This window comes from Lathyrus oleraceus, chromosome 1 (genome assembly GCF_024323335.1).
Source record: "Lathyrus oleraceus cultivar Zhongwan6 chromosome 1, CAAS_Psat_ZW6_1.0, whole genome shotgun sequence".
In the NCBI taxonomy this organism is placed as follows: Eukaryota; Viridiplantae; Streptophyta; class Magnoliopsida; order Fabales; family Fabaceae; genus Lathyrus; species Lathyrus oleraceus.
This window is the reverse complement of record NC_066579.1, coordinates 299,337,682-299,358,935: the sequence shown is the minus strand read 5'-3', so window position 1 is coordinate 299,358,935 and position 21,254 is coordinate 299,337,682.

The window sequence follows — 21,254 nt, the reverse complement described above, 5'->3', positions numbered from 1 at the left end:
ACAACATCTAGGCTCGAGTCGTAGTCTCCCTAGTGTTGTGTCTCCCTCTGTTATCTGGTTAGGCTAGTCCTGTATCCCTGCGTAGGGGAACTACGTCGCCCTGATCCTCATACCAGATGAGGTACGTAGGCAGGAGATGAGCAGATCTCTCCGGGCACCTGTGTCTTTGTTTTGTCTCGTTGTGTGCTTGGAAGCTGATGTAAGTCCATCGAGTGGCATTTGGGTTCCAGTGTGGGTTGGTTGGTTCGGATGCTGATGTAAGTCCAGTGATTGGCATTCAGGCTCCACGTTTGCCCCTTGGTGTGTGTTTGGTTCGGATGCTGATGTAAGTCCAGTGATTGGCGTTCAGGCTCCATGTTTGCCTTTGCCTGTGTTTGTTTGTGTGCGTGTCAGCCGAGCTACGAATGCTCTGATTCTCCTTCGTCCAAGGAGATACGTTGATGCTGATGTAAGTCCATTATGGAGATATTCTGACCCTGTTGAAGATGGTAGTCGATCCGGTGCCGTTGCAGACTCTTCTACAGTTCTACGACCTAGAGCTTCATTGTTTCACCTTTCAAGATTATCAGTTGGCGCCTACTCTTGAGGAGTACTCCATTCTGCTGAGTGTCCCGGTCCGGTATCAGGTTCCTTTCTTGGATGTGCCCAACGAGGTTGATTTCAGAGTTGTTGCCAGAGCTCTCCATTTGGGTATCAAGGAAGTCAGTGATAGTTGGAAGTCCAGTGGGGATGTTGTAGGATTGCCTTTGAAGTTTCTGTTGAGGGTAGCTAGAGAAGAAGCAGAGAAGGGAAGTTGGGAAGCCTTTCATGCTCAGTTGGCCGTCATGATCTATGGGATCGTCCTGTTTCTGAGTATGCCTAATTTTGTTGACTATGCTGCAGTCAGTATTTTCATTGGAGGAAATCCAGTTCCTACTCTGTTGGCTGACACTTACTATGCTATTCACAGTAGGCATGGTAAGGGTGGGGCTATCAGGTGTTGTCTCCCGCTTTTGCTCAGGTGGTTCTTGTCTCTTCTGCCAGTCAGTGGACCTTTTGTGGATGCTCAGAGCACGCATAAGTGGACTCAGAGGGTTATGTCTCTTACCTCCTATGATATCAGGTGGCAATCTTACCGGATGGATGTGCGTAACGTCATTATGAGCTGTGGAGGATTCCGTAATGTGCCACTCGTAGGGACTAGGGGTTGCATCAATTACAACCCGGTTCTTTCTCTCCGCCAGTTGGGGTTTGTGATGAAGGGAAGACCACTTGAGGCTGAGGTAGCAGAAAGTGTGTATTTTGAGAAGCAGAGTGACCCGGCCAGATTGGAGCAGATAGGGAGAGCTTGGAAGTCTATTGGTGTGAAGGATGGATCTGTCTTAGGGAAGAAGTTTGCTGTTGCTATGCCTGATTACACTGATTGGGTCAAGGAGAGAGTAGAAACTTTGTTGTTACCCTACGATAGGATGGAGCCGTTGCACGAGCAACCACCTTTGATCCTTGCTGAGAGTGTGCCTGCGGAGCACTACAAGCAAGCCTTGATGGAGAATCGCCGTTTGAGAGAGAAGGAGCAAGATACCCGGATGGAGCTGTACAAGGCCAAAGCTGATAGGTTGAATTTGGCTCATCAACTCAGAGGAGTGCGAGAAGAGGATGCTAGCAGACTGAGAAGCAAGAAGAGATCCTACGAGGAGGTGGAGAGCATGTTAGATGCAGAACACCGGGAGTGCTTGAGGTTGCAGAGGGTTGAGGCCAGCTATCAGAAGAAGATCAGAGACTTGGAGAAGCAACTCAGAGATAAAGACATCCAGTTGAAGAAGGAAGTAGACTTGAGACAGGCATCAGAGAACCACCTTGGAGGAGAAGTGGTAGAGCTTAGACGACAACTGAAGGAGAAGATCACTCTTTTGCCAGAATGTTCAGAATGTGACCTGTTGATAGACCAGTGTCAGTACTTGAAGACTCTCATTCCGGGAGGCCGTTTGTCTTAGCTTGTATCTTTGATATGTATGTTGAGAATCACCTCCAGGCTTGTTGGATGGGATTCATTGTTGTACTCCGATTGTTTGGACTTTCTTTGTCGACTTTGTTGTATGATCCTGTTACTCATATAGATGAGGTTGTTGGTTTCACCTTGTACTCATCACTCTTGTGTATGTTGTTTCTGTGCTTCTATGTTGTTCTTGCTGCAGGTTCCCATCTTTTGAGGATGACTCAGGCTCTTTGAATGCCTGAGGAATGAACATATCATGTGCATCATACGCATCATTAGCACCATACTCATATCATTTTGCATAACAGGTGTTCTTGGTCGTGACTTCTCACTCTTGGTTCCTGTTCAGGCAGGATAGTTGATCAACGTCCGCACCGCTACTCAACAAGACTGAATCAACAGAGAGGTATGGATCAGGTTCAAGCTGAGTTGGCTGAGATGAAGGCTAACATGGCCCAGTTTATGAATATGATGCAAGGGGTTGCACAAGGTCAAGAAGAACTTCGAGCCTTGGTTCAGAGACAAGAGGCTGCAATTCCACCGGTCAACCATGCTCCGCCAGAGGGAGGCCCGGTCAATGATAATAATGTTGCTGCTGCTGTACCCATCAACAACTATGCTGTAGGTGATGAGTTGGGGGGTATTCGAATCAACGGTCAACCTATTGCTCCAGATGCCGCTAATGCCAGAGCGGTCCGTGCCCCGGCCCGTAATCCTGCTCCGATTGTTGACAGACAAGAGGATATGTTCACTCTGCTCAGTGAAGACGAAGACGTTCTGGGAAGGGTTGATGAGAGGGATCGTAAAGTTGATGCCCTTGCTGAGAAGATCCGGGCTATGGAATGTCAAAATTCTCTCGGTTTTGATGTTAGTAATATGGGGTTGGTGGAAGGTTTGAGAATCCCTTACAAGTTCAAAGCACCGTCCTTCGATAAATACAACGGTACTTCTTGCCCTCGCACCCATGTGCAGGCTTATTATCGAAAAATCTCTGCATATACCGATGATGAAAAGATGTGGATGTATTTTTTCCAAGATAGTCTATCTGGGGCTTCTTTGGACTGGTACATGGAATTGAAGAGAGATTCTATCCGCTGTTGGAGGGATCTGGGTGAGGCCTTTTTGAGGCAATACAAACACAACATGGACATGGCACCGAGCCGGACTCAGCTACAGAGTCTATGTCAGAAATCCGGAGAGAGCTTCAAGGAGTACGCCCAGAGGTGGCGCGAACTGGCTGCTAGAGTTCAACCCCCTATGCTGGAGAGGGAGTTGACAGATATGTTTATCGGTACTCTTCAGGGTGTGTTTATGGACCGGATGGGGAGCTGCCCATTGGGTAGTTTTTCTGATGTTGTCATTTGTGGAGAGAGGACTGAGAGTTTGATTAAAACTGGGAAGATCCAAGATGTTGGTTCCTCTTCTTCTAAGAAGCCATTTGCTGGGGCACCTCATCGAAGAGAGGGTGAAACTAATGCTGTTCAACACCGCAGAGATCAGAACAGAATTGAATACCGTCAAGCTGCTGCAGTGACCATTCCGGCACCTCAACCTCGTCAACAACAACAACAAAGAGTTCAACAACCGCAACAACAACAACAGCAACGTCCGTATCAGCCCAGACAGAGGATGCCTGATCGACGTTTTGATTCGCTACCCATGTCGTACGCCGAACTGCTGCCCGAACTACTCAGGTTGGGGATGGTTGAGTTGCGTACAATGGCTCCGCCTACAGTATTGCCTCCTGGGTACGACGCCAACGTCTGTTGTGACTTTCACTCTGGGGCACCAGGGCATCATACTGAGAAGTGCCGGGCTCTCCAGCACAAGGTCCAAGATTTGATCGATGCCAAGGCGATCAACTTCGCTCCAGTGCCTAACGTCGTAAACAACCCTATGCCTCAGCATGGTGGGCATAGAGTGAACAATATTGAGGGGAAAGAAGCTGAAGATCTGGTTGTTAATGTTGATGATGTTCAGACTTCTCTGCTAGTTGTGAAGGGTCGTCTGCTGAATGGGGGTGTCTACTCGGGCTGTGATGAGGATTGTGTGGGCTGTGCAGAATCAGAGAATGGTTGCGACCAGTTAAGGGCCGGTATCCAGGGTATGATGGATGAGGGTTGTTTGCAATTCAGTAGGGCTGTAAAAGATCGTGGAACAGTGTCAACTATCACCATTTACTTTAAACCGTCTGAAGGACGTGGACAAAGGGTCGTTAGTGCACCTGCAACAAATGGTACCCCAGTTACCATTTCCGTGCCTGTAACCATCAGTGCTCCAACTACTATCGCCGCGTCTGGAAGAAGGGCTGTTGAGAATAGTAGAGCCGTGCCGTGGAAGTATGATAATGCTTACCGCAGTAACAGAAGGGCTGAAAGTCAGACGAGACCAGTGAATCAAGCTCCAGTGACAATTGGTTTACCGAATAGAGTTCCTGCAACTGTTGGTCCGGCTGTGGATAATGTAGGGGGTCCAGGAGGTTTTACCAGAAGCGGTCGTCTGTTCGCACCGCAGCCTTTGAGGGACAATAATGCTGAGGCTCTCGCCAAAGCAAAGGGTAAGCAAGCTGTGGTTGAGGAAGAACCTGTCTAGAAGGAAGCGCCCGAGGGGACATTTGAGAAGGACGTGGAGGAGTTTATGAAAATAATCAAGAAGAGTGACTACAAGATTGTAGATCAGTTGAATCAAACTCCGTCCAAGATTTCTATACTTTCACTGTTGTTGTGCTCTGAGGCACACCGTAATGCCTTGCTGAAGATGTTGAATCTGGATTACGTGCCTCAGGAGATTTCTGTCAATCAACTGGAGGGCATGATGGCCAATGTGAGCACCAGGCATGGTGTAGGATTCACCAACCTGGACTTACCGCCTGAAGGGCGGAACCATAACAAAGCCTTGCACATCACCATGGAGTGCAAGGGGGCAGTGTTGTCTCACGTATTGGTAGACACCGGGTCGTCGCTGAATGTGCTGCCTAAGCAGATTCTGAAGAAGATTGATGTGGAAGGGTTTGTGCTTACTCCCAGTGACCTGATCGTTCGTGCTTTCGACGGATCCAAACGTTCTGTGTGTGGGGAAGTTACCTTGCCTGTGAAGATAGGTCCCAAGGTATTCGATATCATCTTCTATGTTATGGACATCCAGCCCGCCTATAGTTGTTTATTGGGGCGTCCATGGATTCATGCAGCAGGGGCAGTCTCGTCGACTCTCCATCAAAAACTCAAGTATGTCTGGAACGGTCAGATTGTGACTGTGTGCGGTGAAGAAGAGATTCTGGTGAGTCATCTATCCTCGTTCAAGTATGTTGAGGTGGATGGCGAGATCCACGAAACCTTATGTCAGGCGTTTGAGACTGTGGCTCTTGAGAAAGTGGCGTACGCTGAGCAGAGGAAGTCAGGTGCTTCAATTACTTCTTACAAGCAGGCTAAGGAGGTTGTTGATTCTGGCAAAGCTGAAGGCTGGGGCAAGATGGTGGACTTGCCTGTTAAAGAAGACAAATTTGGCGTTGGTTATGAACCTCTCCAAGCAGAGCAGAATGGTCAAGCGGGTCCGAGTACTTTTACCAGCGCTGGGCTGATGAATCATGGCGACGTCTCTGCAACCGGTAGTGAAGACTGTGACAGTGATTGTGATTTGGACAACTGGGTTCGCCCGTGTGCACCAGGGGGGTCTATCAACAACTGGACGGCTGAAGAAGTGGTTCAAGTTACTCTTCTGACAGAGTAATTTTCTGTTGTTTTTCATTTTGCATGAAAATCCTACGATCTGCCCAAGGCGTAGTGATTCATTGTAGGGCCTCATCATGTTTTAATGATTATCATTAATGAAGGACATTTTTTGAAATCAAACTTTGTGATCCCTGTCTTTCTATTTTTTGTTTTCATCCTTTTTCAAAAACAATAAAAATGGTGTTTTTGTTTTTTGTGACTTTATTGAACTCTTTTTCTAAGACAAAGCATTAAACATGCAGAAGCGATCTTATGGCATTCACTATGAACAGTTCTGTTATGGCTCAGTATGATTTCGACAATCCCATCTACCAAGCTGAAGAGGAGAGTGAGGAAGACTGTGAACTCCCTGCAGAATTGGTCAGATTGCTGAGGCAGGAGGAAAGGGTCATCCAACCTCATCAGGAGGAGTTGGAGGTTATTAATTTGGGTACTGAGGACGCCAAAAGAGAAATCAAGATTGGGGCTGCTTTAGAGGACTCTGTCAAGAGGAGGCTGATTGAGATGCTGAGAGAATATGTGGAGATATTCGCCTGGTCATATCAAGATATGCCTGGGTTAGATACAGACATTGTGGTGCATCGATTACCTCTTAGAGAAGGATGTCCTTCGGTCAAGCAGAAGCTTCGTAGAACGAGTCCTGACATGGCAACTAAGATCAAGGAAGAGGTTCAGAAGCAGTGGGATGCGGGTTTTTTGGCTGTTACGAGTTATCCCCCATGGGTGGCCAACATCGTTCCTGTGCCGAAGAAGGATGGTAAAGTCAGAATGTGTGTCGATTACCGGGATTTGAATAGAGCGAGTCCGAAAGACGATTTCCCATTACCTCATATTGATGTATTGGTTGATAATACGGCTCAATCCTCGGTATTCTCTTTCATGGATGGTTTCTCCGGATATAACCAGATCAAGATGACGCCAGAGGACATGGAAAAGACGACATTCATTACACCTTGGGGCACGTTCTGCTATAAGGTGATGCCATTTGGGCTAAAGAATGCTGGTGCTACCTATCAGAGGGCAATGACGACTCTTTTTCATGACATGATGCACAAAGAAATTGAAGTGTACGTAGATGATATGATTGCGAAGTCGCAGACAGAAGAGGAGCACCTGGTTAATTTGCAGAAGCTGTTTGACCGGTTGAGAAAGTTCAAGCTGAGGTTGAATCCGAACAAGTGTACGTTTGGGGTGAGATCAGGGAAGCTGTTAGGCTTCATTGTCAGTGAAAAAGGGATTGAGGTTGATCCAGCAAAAGTCAAAGCTATTCAAGAGATGCCTGAACCGAAAACGGAGAGAAGCAAGTCCGTGGGTTTTTAGGGAGATTGAACTACATTGCAAGGTTCATATCTCACCTAACTGCCACGTGTGAACCAATTTTCAAATTGCTAAGAAAGAATCAAGCAATCAGGTGGAATGATGACTGTCAAAAAGCTTTTGATAAGATAAAGGAGTATTTACAGAAACCTCCAATCCTTATACCTCCAGTTCCAGGGAGACCTCTGATAATGTACCTGTCAGTGACTGAGAACTCGATGGGGTGTGTATTGGGACAGCATGACGAGTCTGGTCGAAAAGAGCATGCCATATACTACCTTAGCAAAAAGTTTACCGACTGTGAAACAAGATATTCACTGCTCGAGAAAACTTGCTGTGCTTTGGCCTGGGCTGCTCGCCGACTGAGGCAGTATATGTTGAACCATACTACCTTATTGATTTCTAAGATGGATCCAGTGAAGTACATCTTTGAGAAACCGGCTCTCACCGGACGCGTTGCTCGTTGGCAAATGATTCTAACAGAATATGATATTCAGTACACGTCACAAAAGGCCATCAAAGGTAGTATTCTGTCAGACTACCTCGCCGAGCAACCGATTGAAGATTATCAGCCTATGATGTTTGAGTTCCCTGATGAAGACATCATGTATCTTAAGATGAAAGATTGCGAAGAGCCTCTTGTCGAGGAAGGACCGGACCCGGATGACAAATGGACACTGATGTTTGATGGGGCTGTGAATATGAACGGTAACGGTGTGGGTGCGGTGCTGATCAATCCTAAAGGTGCTCATATACCTTTTTCTGCCAGATTGACGTTTGACGTCACCAACAACGAAGCTGAGTATGAGGCTTGTATCATGGGGATAGAAGAAGCCATTGACCTGAGGATCAAAACTCTTGATATATTTGGAGATTCAGCTCTAGTGGTCAATCAAGTCAATGGAGATTGGAATACGAATCAGCCGCATTTGATTCCGTATAGAGATTACACCAGAAGAATACTAACGTTCTTCAAGAAGGTGAAGTTGTACCATGTCCCTCGGGATGAGAATCAAATGGCTGATGCTTTGGCAACTTTGTCGTCTATGATCAAAGTTTATTGGTGGAATCATGTGCCACATGTTGCGGTGAATCGACTCGAGAGGCCTGCGTATGTGTTTGCAGCCGAGTCTGTTGTGATTGATGAGAAGCCGTGGTATTATGACATCAAGAACTTCCTCAAGACTCAGGAGTATCCTGAAGGTGCGTCGAAGAATGACAAGAAAACCCTGAGAAGGCTAGCTGGAAGCTTCTATTTGAATCAAGATGATGTGCTGTATAAGAGAAACTTTGACATGGTCTTGCTCAGATGCGTGGACAGACCCGAGGCAGACATGTTAATGCAGGAAGTTCATGAAGGTTCCTTCGGTACTCATGCCGGCGGACATGCAATGGCTAAGAAATTGTTGAGAGCGGGTTATTACTGGATGACTATGGAATCCGATTGTTTCAAGTATGCTCGGAAGTGCCATAAGTGTCAAATCTATGCTGATAAGGTGCATGTACCACCAAGCCCTCTGAATGTCATGAATTCGCCTTGGCCGTTTGCCATGTGGGGCATTGATATGATTGGGAAGATTGAGCCCACTGCTTCGAATGGACATCGCTTCATCTTGGTTGCGATTGACTATTTCACCAAATGGGTGGAAGCAGCTTCCTATGCTAACGTTACCAAACAAGTGGTTACCCGGTTCATCAAGAAAGAAATCATATGTCGTTATGGAGTTCCTGAGAGAATCATCACTGACAATGGTTTGAATCTCAACAACAAGATGATGAAAGAGCTTTGTAAAGATTTCAAGATTGAACATCACAATTCTTCTCCTTACAGACCGAAGATGAATGGTGCTGTAGAAGCGGAGAACAAGAATATCAAGAAGATTGTGCAGAAGATGGTCGTTACGTACAAGGATTGGCATGAGATGCTGCCTTTCGCTTTGCATGGGTACCGTACCTCAGTGCGTACGTCGACCGGGGCAACTCCTTACTCCCTTGTGTATGGTATGGAAGTTGTCCTACCTGTTGAAGTGGAGATTCCTTCTCTGAGAGTTTTATTGGATGTCAAGCTGGACGAAGCCGAGTGGATTCGAACAAGGTTTAACGAGTTGAGCCTTATCGAAGAGAGACGGCTAGCAGCTGTATGCCATGGACAGTTGTATCAGCGAAGGATGAAGCGAGCCTTTGATCAGAAAGTGCATCCTCGAAGCTATCAGATCGGTGATCTAGTTTTGAAGAGGATCCTCCCTCCCGGTGCAGATAACAGGGGCAAGTGGACTCCTAATTATGAAGGTCCATATGTTGTGAAAAAGGTATTCTCCGGTGGAGCCTTGATGCTTACAACTATGGATGGTGAAGACTTTCCGTCTCCTGTTAACTCAGATGTAGTCAAAAAATACTTCGCATAAATTGACCCGCTGGACAAAAAGAAAAAAAGAGTCCAGGCAAAAATGGGCATCCCGGCGAACCAAAAAAACAGAAAGGAAAGGTTCGGGCAAAAATTAGGGATAAAATGAAAAATAATTTGTACACCCGGTAAGTCGAAAACCCGCAAGGGCGGCTTAGGCAAAAATGGGTATCCCGGTGGATTGAAAACCCGAAAGGGCGATCCAGCCAAAAGAGGGATTAAAGCGAAGACTACAGTCTGAGTTGTCTGTACTTCATCGAGCTTTGTCGTCTGCCATCTCGAAAGATGTGATCCGTCCAGTCATTCTTCTCAGAAAGCAAGGAGTTGGGAGGAAAACTGATGATCTGTGAGTTATAACAGAATTGGGAAATAGTGGATGCCGTGTTCACATTGCCATTAGGATAGATTTTTCCTTTTACGCGCAATTACCTCTTTCTAGGAATTGCTTCCCAATGTATTTGCCTTTTCAGGCACATTTTCAATCAATAAAAAGTCGTTATTCAGATAAATGGCTCTTTTGTTTTATTTTGACTGTTTTGTTTGCAAAAATGTCCGAATTTTTGATAAGCATTGCATATAAAAACATGAAGGCTAAACAATAGCTTGCAGGATGACAAAACATTTGAAAATCATTTTGAATGTTGAGGACACTTGAGCGTATCTTGTCCATGTATCCCCTGGGGGCATTTTGTTGTGCTGTTTTTCAGGATTGGCATCTGTGAGGACGTTTCCTCAGCAGATATTTTCCCCAAGCAAGTTTGGAAGATATCAGAGCTATGTTCCCCTGCGGAGACGTCTGTGGATAGTGCCTTCTATTCCCCAACAGATCTAAGGATTGCCTATCCCCAGCAGGCCTGTATTTGCCGATTTCCTCCCCGAGTGAGGCAGGTTCATTGAAATTTATCTCCAGCATTTATCCTATCTGTGGACTGAAGGATATCCCCAGCGGGGTTTACCTTTCCCCAGCAGCAGTGCTATTCTCCAGCATGAGTGAGAAGTCGTTGCTCTCCCTGCAGAGTCTCCCCGCAGAGTTGGAGTACCCGATCAGTTTTGGCTCCCCAGCCGGAGTTTTTCATCATTTTTGCATTTTTGCATTTTAGTGATCATTGCATCCTCAAACTGCGTAGCATTCCCATTCAATATGGAGCATTACGCCATAGAAAAATTCAAACATATGCATTCATGTGTTAACTTCACCAGACCGTATCTCCGGTAGAGGCGGATCATTTCATTCAACATCAGCACAGCAAGTCTGCTACAGTTGCTCTTAACAGCATTCAGGATTGATATCCCCACAGAGGTTTATTACCTCACCCGTTGGTGACAGAAAGTTTGTTTCTCCCCAGTGAGACCCCCAGCAAGTGGTCAACCTTGCCTTGACATATCTAAGATGTCGTTCTTGTGATACCGGTGAGTGTCATGCCAGCACCCGCGTGTGTTTCTTTGTTTGGTGTCGGTAAACACCATTGTTTCGGTGTCTGTAAACATCGGGTATTCTCCCCAGTCATCGGTAAATGTCTGGTCATCATTTTTGGTGTCGGTAAACACCATTGTTTCGGTGTCTGTAAACATCGGGTTTTCTCCCCAGTCATCGGTAAATGTCTGGTCATTTTTGGTGTCGGTAAACACCATTGTTTCGGTGTCGGTAAACATCGAGTCTTTTCCTCAGTCATCGGTAAATGTCTGATAATTCCCCAGCTAGAGATCCCCAGTAGAGTCATCGGTAAATGTCCTATCTGGTTTCCAGTTGCAAATATTTGTTTTTTCCCTTAGTGAAGTGTTCCCCGGTCATCGGTAAATGTCTGGTCGTTTGTTTTGATGTCGGTAAACATCATCTTTCGATGTCGGTAAATGTCGAGTCTCATCCCAGTCATCGGTAAATGTCTGGTCATGCTTTGTTTCCTTGTTGATAAAATCAAGATCCTCAGAAGTCGTCGGTAAACGTCTTGTCTGATTACACCACAAAGATTTTGTTCCTCCCCAAGTGGAGACGCCATCGGTAAATGGCCCTGTATGCTTCGATATCGGTAAATATTGAATGCCCAGTTTTATCCGCCATCGGTAAATGGCCCCGTTTTCTTCGATATTGGTAAATATCGGATCTCCAGTTACAGTAGCCATCGGTAAATGGTCGGGTTGAAGTTGATATCGGTAAATGTCAAGTTTCTTTGAAGCCACCATTGGTAAATGGTTTTGCTTCCTTTTACATCAGATTTGTTTCCCAGCAGCCATCGGTAAATGGTCTCGCTGAAGTTGATATCGATAAATATCAAGTTTCCAGTTTCTAACCATCGGTAAATGGTTTCGCCTTTCTGAAGTTATCAATTGCAGGCGTCATCGATAAATGACGTGGTTCTCCTCGTATCATATCCGGCAGAGTGCAAATTTCTACGGTTCTTGGTATTCAATCCCTGTTTACCCTGAAGGTCTGACAGCCGTTGCTCTCATCCATTCGGGTTCCCAGTTGATTGAATAGGGGCAGCTGTAGCACCTCAAATTTGCACCTATCATTGTACATACATTCTCATATTAGGTCATAACATAACATGGTCCACTGCATAGCATTGCATTGTCCTATTTGCCTCAAGTGCAAGCCAATCAAGAGAATTAGGTCAAACTGGTCAGGAGATCAGTCAGTCAAGCAAGCAAGTGCATTTCTCAAGGAGCCAAGGCCTTAGGGTTGGTCCAACATGTTCACATGACTTGGGGATCCATTTGAAGTGTTTTTCTCAAGGATTGGATGTTCAGAAGTCATCAGTCAATGCACAGTTTGCCAGAAACCCTAAAAAGTCAAACTTGGTCAACTGTGATTGATTTTATGGTTTTGATGATGGGATTTGGTTTGAGAGAGCTTATTCATGTCCAAATGGTCCTCATATATCATGTCAAACACCATCATGGAAGAATTTGAAGCCAGATCAGAAATTTCCAAAAATAGAAACTGGACCTGTAATTGAAACCTGCCAAAAATGGAAAGTCTTGATCCTCAAACTTACATCATGATACAAGCTTCAAATGAATTTTTTCCCAACATGAAAGTTGAAGATCTTGTTCTCCCATTTCCAAAAAGTCCAAGAACACTCAATTCCCATGTATGGTTGGCAAGTTATGATCAAATCATTTTCAGAAATTCTTGAACTTCAAAAGGCCATATCTCTCAAACCATTTGGCCAATTTGGGTGGGGTTTTTTCCTACAAGTCACATTTGATCCCCTCTTTCCAAATATGTAACCCTCATGCACCAAAACCTCATGGATCAAAATGGCATTTTTGACTTACTTGAATTAATTTCAAGTGAAGTGAAATTTTGACCTTTTAAAATAACCATTTGTAATCACTTTGGCCATTGGAATATGTTCAGAAATGACATTTGAGACTTGTTGGAAGCCCATTTTCGTGCAGTACACACACCCATCACCTACTTGCTTGAAAATTGGCCAAAAGTACACTTTTTACCAACTCCATTCCACATTTTCATGAACCTTGCTCAGTACCATTAAACATAGTATATATTCATCATTTTTTCTGCTGAATGAAACCCTAGCAGCAGCCACACAAACGCAGAATCCATTCATTCTCTCAAACTTCATTTTCTTGCATTTTTCAAAATCCTTCCAAAAGCTCCAAAGAACTCGACCTGGACATTGTTGTTTCATCACCCAAGCAACATTGTGAGCTTGTTTTCACCATCTTTCCACTACTGTAAGGAGCTTTTGCCCGACTGTTGTTCCAACACATCATCCATGGCAGAACTCGATTTAAGCATCTTCAAGGGTTGCTGAGCCAAGATTCCTCCTCCATCCATCTTGTAGAAGCATAAGGTGCACCTGTTTCAGCCATTGGAGACCAAACAACAATCGTTCCACAACTTTCTTCAAAAACAAGTAAGAACTCGATCTCTCCATTTCTCAAATCCATGATATGTATTGTGTAGATCTTTTGTTCCTGAGCATTTTGATCTTTGAATCGCATGAAATGGTTAGATATTCATGAGGTTATGCTAAAATGAAGTTTGATGTTGATTTGCATTCTTGCTCGATTCATGATGTATATGATGTTTTTAATGAAAATAGATGTTGGATTCGTGTTTGCCATGCCTTGATGATCATTTGTGTGTGTCCAATTTTGATTTCTGGAAAAAATTTGTTGAACACGATTTGAAGGTGATGAAGGTTGTTGCTGTTCATGTTAGCAAACCCTAGGTTTCCATTAGCCTTGCCCAAAATTGGTTTGTACGTGTGCATGGTTACTGTTGGCCCATGAGCCAATCAGATCATTTCCTGGCCGTGCCCAAAACGGCACCGTTTTGATAAGTGAAGTCCAATATTACAAAATTGCCACGCCATGTTAATAAATCCAAATTAATTCATTTTCAGCTCAATATTTATTTCACTTTGGTTACTCATCTTACAAAATTCATAATTCATTCATTTTAATTCCAAAATTCATGAAATTTTTGCATCATGCCATGCTTGATCCCTAGTTTTTTATCATGATTTATGCTGATTTTTTGGATGAGTGAATATTAAATGGCATTAGGGTTTGTAGCATGTGACCAATTTTTGTACATTTTGCCAATTCATTTGTGAAATGGTCATGACTCATCCAATGGACTTGAAATTTTTTGAGCATAAACTAGAGTCATTCATGTTTATGTTGATATAAAGATCATGAATTTATCTTATGTGGTTTGAGAGTTGTGAATTTTTGAAGTAGGGTGTGACAATTTGTGTCACACCAATGATGTCTAACTTCATGATTTTTGTATCCATGCTTCTCGACCTCCAAATGAATTGATTTTTTGCATGATTGAGCTCTTATATGTCTAGTTGGCATGTGATTTTTGTGGAATTATTTGAGGCATTTCCTAATTGGTTGAGATTTTCTCCCCTGTTTGACCAAAATGTTGACCTCATGTGATGCATGTTGCCATTTCATTTGTGAAATTCTCATACTTTATTAGATGGACATGAAATTTTACATGAGATAACTAGACATCCTCATCTTTGCCATGGTTTTAGTCCCATTCATTTATCATACACCATCTCTGATTTATGATTTTTCTAAGTTGATGCATGTTTGGTTGACTTCTTTGAGCATGTTCAAAATTGCTTTGACTTTCTGATTTTCATTGACTGCCTTCCACTTGTCCAAATGAGATGAAATTTGACATGCTTACCATGATATGTGTTAGGATTGATCATGATTTATTTGGTGATTTTTGGAAATGTTTGAGTTGACTTTTGATGCAAGTCTTTCTGTTGACTCCTATGAGCTCTCATTTGCCATGCTTTGACTTCTTTTGCTTATGAAATGATGATGATGCATGATATGAACATGAACCCAATTGGGATTGTTTCTTGATTGATTAAACATGATTTGGAATGCTTGCCCTTTGCTGTTTTGACTTTTTCATTCTCTTTTGACCCTAGGCTCGCCCTAGTGGTCCTGTTACTCACTTTTGAGCTTGTGTTTTCAGGTTGACCAACAAATGACCAATGAGGCCAATTCTTTTGATATGAGTTTGCTTGAATATCTTTGTCTAACTTGTTTGTTTTGTAGGTGGCTTGGCTCTCAAGCCTTAAGCCTTGTGCCTTGCACATTCATTTGCTTCTGACTGACTGTTGACTTCTGTTTCCTTTTGCTTTGTTTGAGGTTGTATACTAATGTCTGCTTGACTATTTCAGGTGCTTTTAGTTGCTCAGTTCCTTGTGAACTTTTGCTTTGCTTTGCTTATATAAGCAATTTGCATTGAGGTATATTTCTAATCTTCATGTAGTCTGGAAGACCTAGCCTGTTACTTGGCCAGGCACCTGTCTGAAGTCCTCCTTAAGAGGCAATGTTTGTGATTGTTTACATTTGTCCTTGTACAGAGTCAAAGACCTCCTAAGTGAAGAGGCATTGGCAGACCAAGGGATAAGCAACCTATCCCCTGCTAGTCTGTGTGTCACTCACATTGCTCACACTACTTGTGTTGATGCATAGTGGGTAAAAGCCCAAGATCCATAGAGTCACTTGTGGATAGAGTTCCCCCATTCTGAACTCCCACACTTTCTGATATTGAAATGCTCTCCCTGGCCAGGGATAAGAGCAATGAGGCACACCCCTCATCTCCTTTCATCTGCTTCACCTTGGCCCTCAATGGCAAGGTTAAGAGCAACATCTACCCAGTTCCAGAGGTTTGTTTGTTGAGGTTGATATGACCCCTCGACTAAAACCTAGCCTTGTTTGAACCCCTTGCTTGTGTATAGTGTGTGCTACCTGTGCTTGTGTGTTTGTTTGACTTGCTTCCTGTGCAAGTTAGGTTTAGTTTAGACTTGCTTCCTGTGCAAGTTAGGTTTTGCTTGGCTTGCTTCCTGTGCAAGTTAAGTGTGTGTGTGGCTTGCTTCCTGTGCAGGTCATGTTTAGGATAGGTTGGCCCTTGTGCCAATTAGCTAGAAACTTTAACTTAGGGACGACTTTGCATGACAACATCTAGGCTCGAGTCGTAGTCTCCCTAGTGTTGTGTCTCCCTCTGTTATCTGGTTAGGCTAGTCCTGTATCCCTGCGTAGGGGAACTACGTCGCCCTGATCCTCATACCAGATGAGGTACGTAGGCAGGAGATGAGCAGATCTCTCCGGGCACCTGTGTCTTTGTTTTGTCTCGTTGTGTGCTTGGAAGCTGATGTAAGTCCATCGAGTGGCATTTGGGTTCCAGTGTGGGTTGGTTGGTTCGGATGCTGATGTAAGTCCAGTGATTGGCATTCAGGCTCCACGTTTGCCCCTTGGTGTGTGTTTGGTTCGGATGCTGATGTAAGTCCAGTGATTGGCGTTCAGGCTCCATGTTTGCCTTTGCCTGTGTTTGTTTGTGTGCGTGTCAGCCGAGCTACGAATGCTCTGATTCTCCTTCGTCCAAGGAGATATGTATGCATAGGATGCGATATTCTAGCGAGCATGTGTCGTTTCCCCAGTCCGAACTACTTCGACTCTGATGTCTATGCCTGATAGACTAAGTAGGCCCAGGATACGATATCCTGCCGAGTCAGTTTCAGTCTTGTTTGTTTCTTGTGTCTCTTTCAGCCAGTGCGTGTGTGTGTTTGAGCAGTGTTATAGCAACCATTTTCCTTTCTATTGTGCGTGGATCCCGTCGAGTACGACGGATGCGTAGGGGTGCTAATACCTTCCCTTCGCATAACCGACTCCCGATCCCATTCTCTTTGGTCGCGAGACCATGTTCTTTCCAGGTTTACTCTGAGCGTTTCCTTTCCCTCTTTTGGGATAAATAACGCACGGTGGCGGCTCTGTTGTTCTTGTTCTCCCGCCGGGTTTTTCGCGTAATGCGACACTCGCAACCATCCGCTCATAATAAAATGAACTAAGAGTCTTCAAAAAGATCTTAGTCATCTCCTTCTCTTCCAGCGGATGAGTAATCTGAGCTGCCAGCTCTCGCCACCTCTGGGCGTACTCCTTGAATGTCTCTTTATCCTTCTGGGACATGGCCCTGAGTTGATCACGGTCAGGCGCCATATCAACATTATACTTATACTGCTTGACGAAGGCTTCTCCAAGATCGTTGAAGGATCAGATGTTTGCGCTATCAAGGCTCATATACCAACGAAGAGCTGCACCAGACAAACTATCCTGGAAATAATGGATCAGAAGCTGATCATTATCTGTCTGAGCCGACATTTTCCTGGCGTACATGACCAGGTGAGCGAGAGGGCAAGTGTTCCCCTTATATTTTTCAAAGTCAGGAACTTTGAACTTGACCGGATTCTTCACACCGGGAACCAGGCATAACTCGGCAGCAGACTTGCCGAACAGATCTTTCCCTCTGAGGGTCTTCAATTCCTTACGGAGCTCGAGGAATTGGTCATTCATAGCTTCCATCTTTTCATTAATATCTGGGCCCTCAGACGGCTCAGAATGATAGATGGTGTCGTCTACCCTGGGAATGGTATGCACGACAGGAGGAGGCATAGCAAGGACCGGGCTAGATGCCGACATGGAAGCAAAAGTTGGAGCTGGAATATCTGGCATGAAACCAGGAGGCATACCCCACGGAAACCCGGCTGGCATGGCTGGCACGAAGTGGGCACTAGCAGCTGGCACAGTTGAAGAAACCACTTCAGATATAACAGTCCTCTGGGGAGGAGTTGCGGGAGGCGGAGAAGGTTGATTCTGAGCAGCTAGAAATTGCTCCATCAAAGCAGTGAGCCTGGCGACTTCATCCTTCAGCTCTCTGTTCTCTTGTTCCAATTGATCCATCACTATTGCAGAATTGGCTCTGGTATAGTACCGATGAGTCAGCTTGTCTTCAAAATAAATGAAGAGCACAAAGTTAGGCCACAGACAAGAAGACCAGAACAACCTGCTTATGCAAAATGATGCATGCAATGCTTGTGCATATGCTTTGTTTTATTTTCAAGGAACTTTTAGGGTTCTATTTGCAAATTTTGAATTTTTAGACATTTAATAGCATATGGAAAATATCTCATCAAATATATTCAAGACAAAGAAGTACAACATTGTTGATTATTAGAAGGGAAAAGGAAAATAAACATCCTATGGATCCCTAGAAGCTCGGGATACTGGAAGACGAGATACACAAAGCTTCTTGATCTCTCTCTCATATGCTGCTTCCATATCTGCTTTCTCTTTAGCAAGTCGATCATACTTCCTCTTCCAGAATTTGGAAGACTGAGGAAGCAGAGAAGTCCAGGTATCATTCGGATCATCTATCACCTGATGCTCGAGGAATTCAATCAGAGCATCCTTCTCCTTGAGCTGTTGAAGTAACTCTTCTCTTTCACGGATCCAAGCACGTGAAAGGTCTTCGTCTCTCAACTCCTCTACACCTTGGTTAGGGAGGGTTGAAGGCCCAGCCATATCCAACGGTGTAGGTCTCGGATAATCATATGGCATCAGATACTCAGAAGCTCTCTGTCTGACCCAAGAAGTATAAGGCTCCAAAGCGATGCAGTTCTTCAGACCCAACTCATTCCTACCCTTCTTGTGAATCTTGCGCCAAGCGCGGACCATCCTGGCTTTCAAGCCTTGGGGATCTTTACCCTCCTGAAAGAATACACCTTTTAACAGAATGTTATGAGGTTTATCCTTTAGGGGGAACCCAAGCTGACGATGTGCTAAGATAGGATTGTAGATGATCCCACCACATGTACCGAGAAGAGGCACATTAGGGAATTCACCACAATAATCAATGATCTGAACAGTATCATACACACGATCATACCAAGAGATATCGTCATTAGTGAGAGACATAAGTCTCGTAGACCATCGTAGACATCCCTTGTTCTCCTTGAAAGCAACCGTCTGCGGTAAGTGAGAAATAAACCACTTATACAACAGAGGGAAACAACACACAATAACTCCTCCACCCTTTGCATTCCTCAAATGCAAAGAGAAATAGGCATCACCCAACAGAGTAGGAACAGGATTAAGAACCGAGAAGATCCTAATGGCGTTCACATCCATAAATTTGTCGATGTTGGGGAACAATACCAAACCATAGATGAGCAGCACAAATAAAGCCTCAAAGGCATCCTCACTCATGGCCTTCCCATACACGGTAGCTTGAGCAATGAGGAAATCAGAAGGAAGACCCTGAACTCCACCTTTGGTGGTCATATGCGCCTCAATAAGGGATTCATCTATGTGCAACAAGTCTGCGATCTCTCGAGAAGTCGGAATACTCTCCAAGCCACTGAACGACACCTGATCCAGAATAGGGATACCCACAAGATAAGCATACTCCTCGAGCGTAGGCAACAGCTGAAAGTCCAGAAAAGAGAAGCAGTGATACAGAGGATCATAGAACTGCGCCAAAGTACTCATCAACCCTTCGTCAACCTGAGTAGTCAACAGAGGCAGAAGCTTCCCATACCGAGCTTTGAAACCCAAGGGATCTAATACATAAGATGTCAGATTCCTTAACTCTTTCACATCGGGCTGTCTAAAGTTGTACTTCTTTGTATGCCTTTTTGGTCTTTCCATGTCTGAAAATTTTGCAAATAAACCCTTTAAGTTCCTTGAAAATTTTCTGATTTTTCTGATAACATGAATGCAGATGAATTCATGAATGCATGAATGCATGAATGCAACAATCACACTCAAGGATCAAGCAAATCACACCAGACAAAGGTCATGGGAAAGCTCATAGCATCCTTAATATCAATCATCCATTTTGCTGGATTATGGTTTACACCTTATCAACACCCAAGTTCCATTGATATTAACGGTACCTGAACCGGCTCAATCATCCTTAATATCAATCATCCATTTTTGTGGATTATGGTTTTCACCTTATCGACACCCAAGTTCCATTGATATTAAGGATGTCTGAACGACTCAACCATGAATCACGGGTTTGTTGAGAGTCACGAGCATGGAGTCTCGGTTAAGAACCACCCAAAGGGAGTGTACTAGGGTTTAAACCTGCCGAACATGTTCTACCAGAGGTTCCCATAGTCATCATCCCATCTTTCGAATATTATCGGAGGAACGAATACTCGTATTCCAAAAATATTCTCAAGAGAGACTCTTATGAGTGTAGTATCGCGTAACAATCGCATCAGATCTTACATCTGAACGACCTCCGCACTACGTCCTAAAAAATAGGCCAAGATGGGCTTGGTAAACTAAGGTCCTTGGCTTCTAAGGCACATGATTGAAAGAATAATGCCTAACCACAAATAACTTGTGTGACATTATTAATCCAACATGACCTCCACCAAGTGAATGGACTCGCAAGTCAACTTGCTAAGGAATACTCCACACAAGTCGACAAGACTACGCCATTCTCCTATCCTAAGGTGCACTCGTGTTCGGGTATAGAACTCATCTCACAGAGATCACCAAGCAAACAACAATTGTATATCAAGCAATTCAAACATTACAATCAATACAGTAATCCCAAATTATACAAAAATATGTCAACAACAAATAAAAATATCATACAACAAGGGTGAAAAGTAGGCAAAACCACCAAGGATTTCCCCAGCAGAGTCGCCACTTTTCTGTAGCGGTGTATTCGTCACTTTATGATTTATTGATTAAATCAAAAGCAAAGCATACAAAGAATCGAGTCGCCACCACACTTTTATTTATCCAAAGGAATGGCTAAAAAGCGAACAAAAGCCTAAGAAGTTTTACACATAGAAAACTAATGAAAAGATCAGAGATCTGGGTAAGGGGTTAATTACGCAATGGGAAGGTTTTAGGCACCCAAAACGTCCTAGGTACTCCTAGGGAGCCCTTTTCACACTTGTTGTACAAAATGTTATTTGTTTATGAAATATTTATTGTGCAAACATGGATTGAAGGGATGAGAAAAAGAATATACAATTTATTATTTTTGTGTTTGAACGGATGAACCCGTTGCCTACGTACCTTTCCATGAAAGGTAAGGATCAAAACGCCGTAGTTCGGCTAAAAGATTTTCAAAATATGAGTGGGTTCATTTTAAAACAAAAGCTCTAAGGTCTTTCGTTATCCACGGGAGAAAACTCAACCTTATACACACAACAAGTCCACCATGTGAGAAAAGCTTCAACTTGCTAGTGAGGGGTTAACCCTATAATAAGCAAGGAAGTCTTACAATTCAATCACTAAGGACAAAAGGTGAGATTAACATCAACCAACTAGGATAAATCAAACCTATGGCTAATGTATGAAAACTTATCAAGAATGGACAAAGCCACAAAACAATTTGAATGAATGGAATTAACCAATTAGGATTATTCACAAAAATGGTCAAGATATGATTACAATTCAATTCAAAAGAAGTATTATGAAATGAAGTTATAAAAATCAAAGGCTTAAAGCCTAGGTT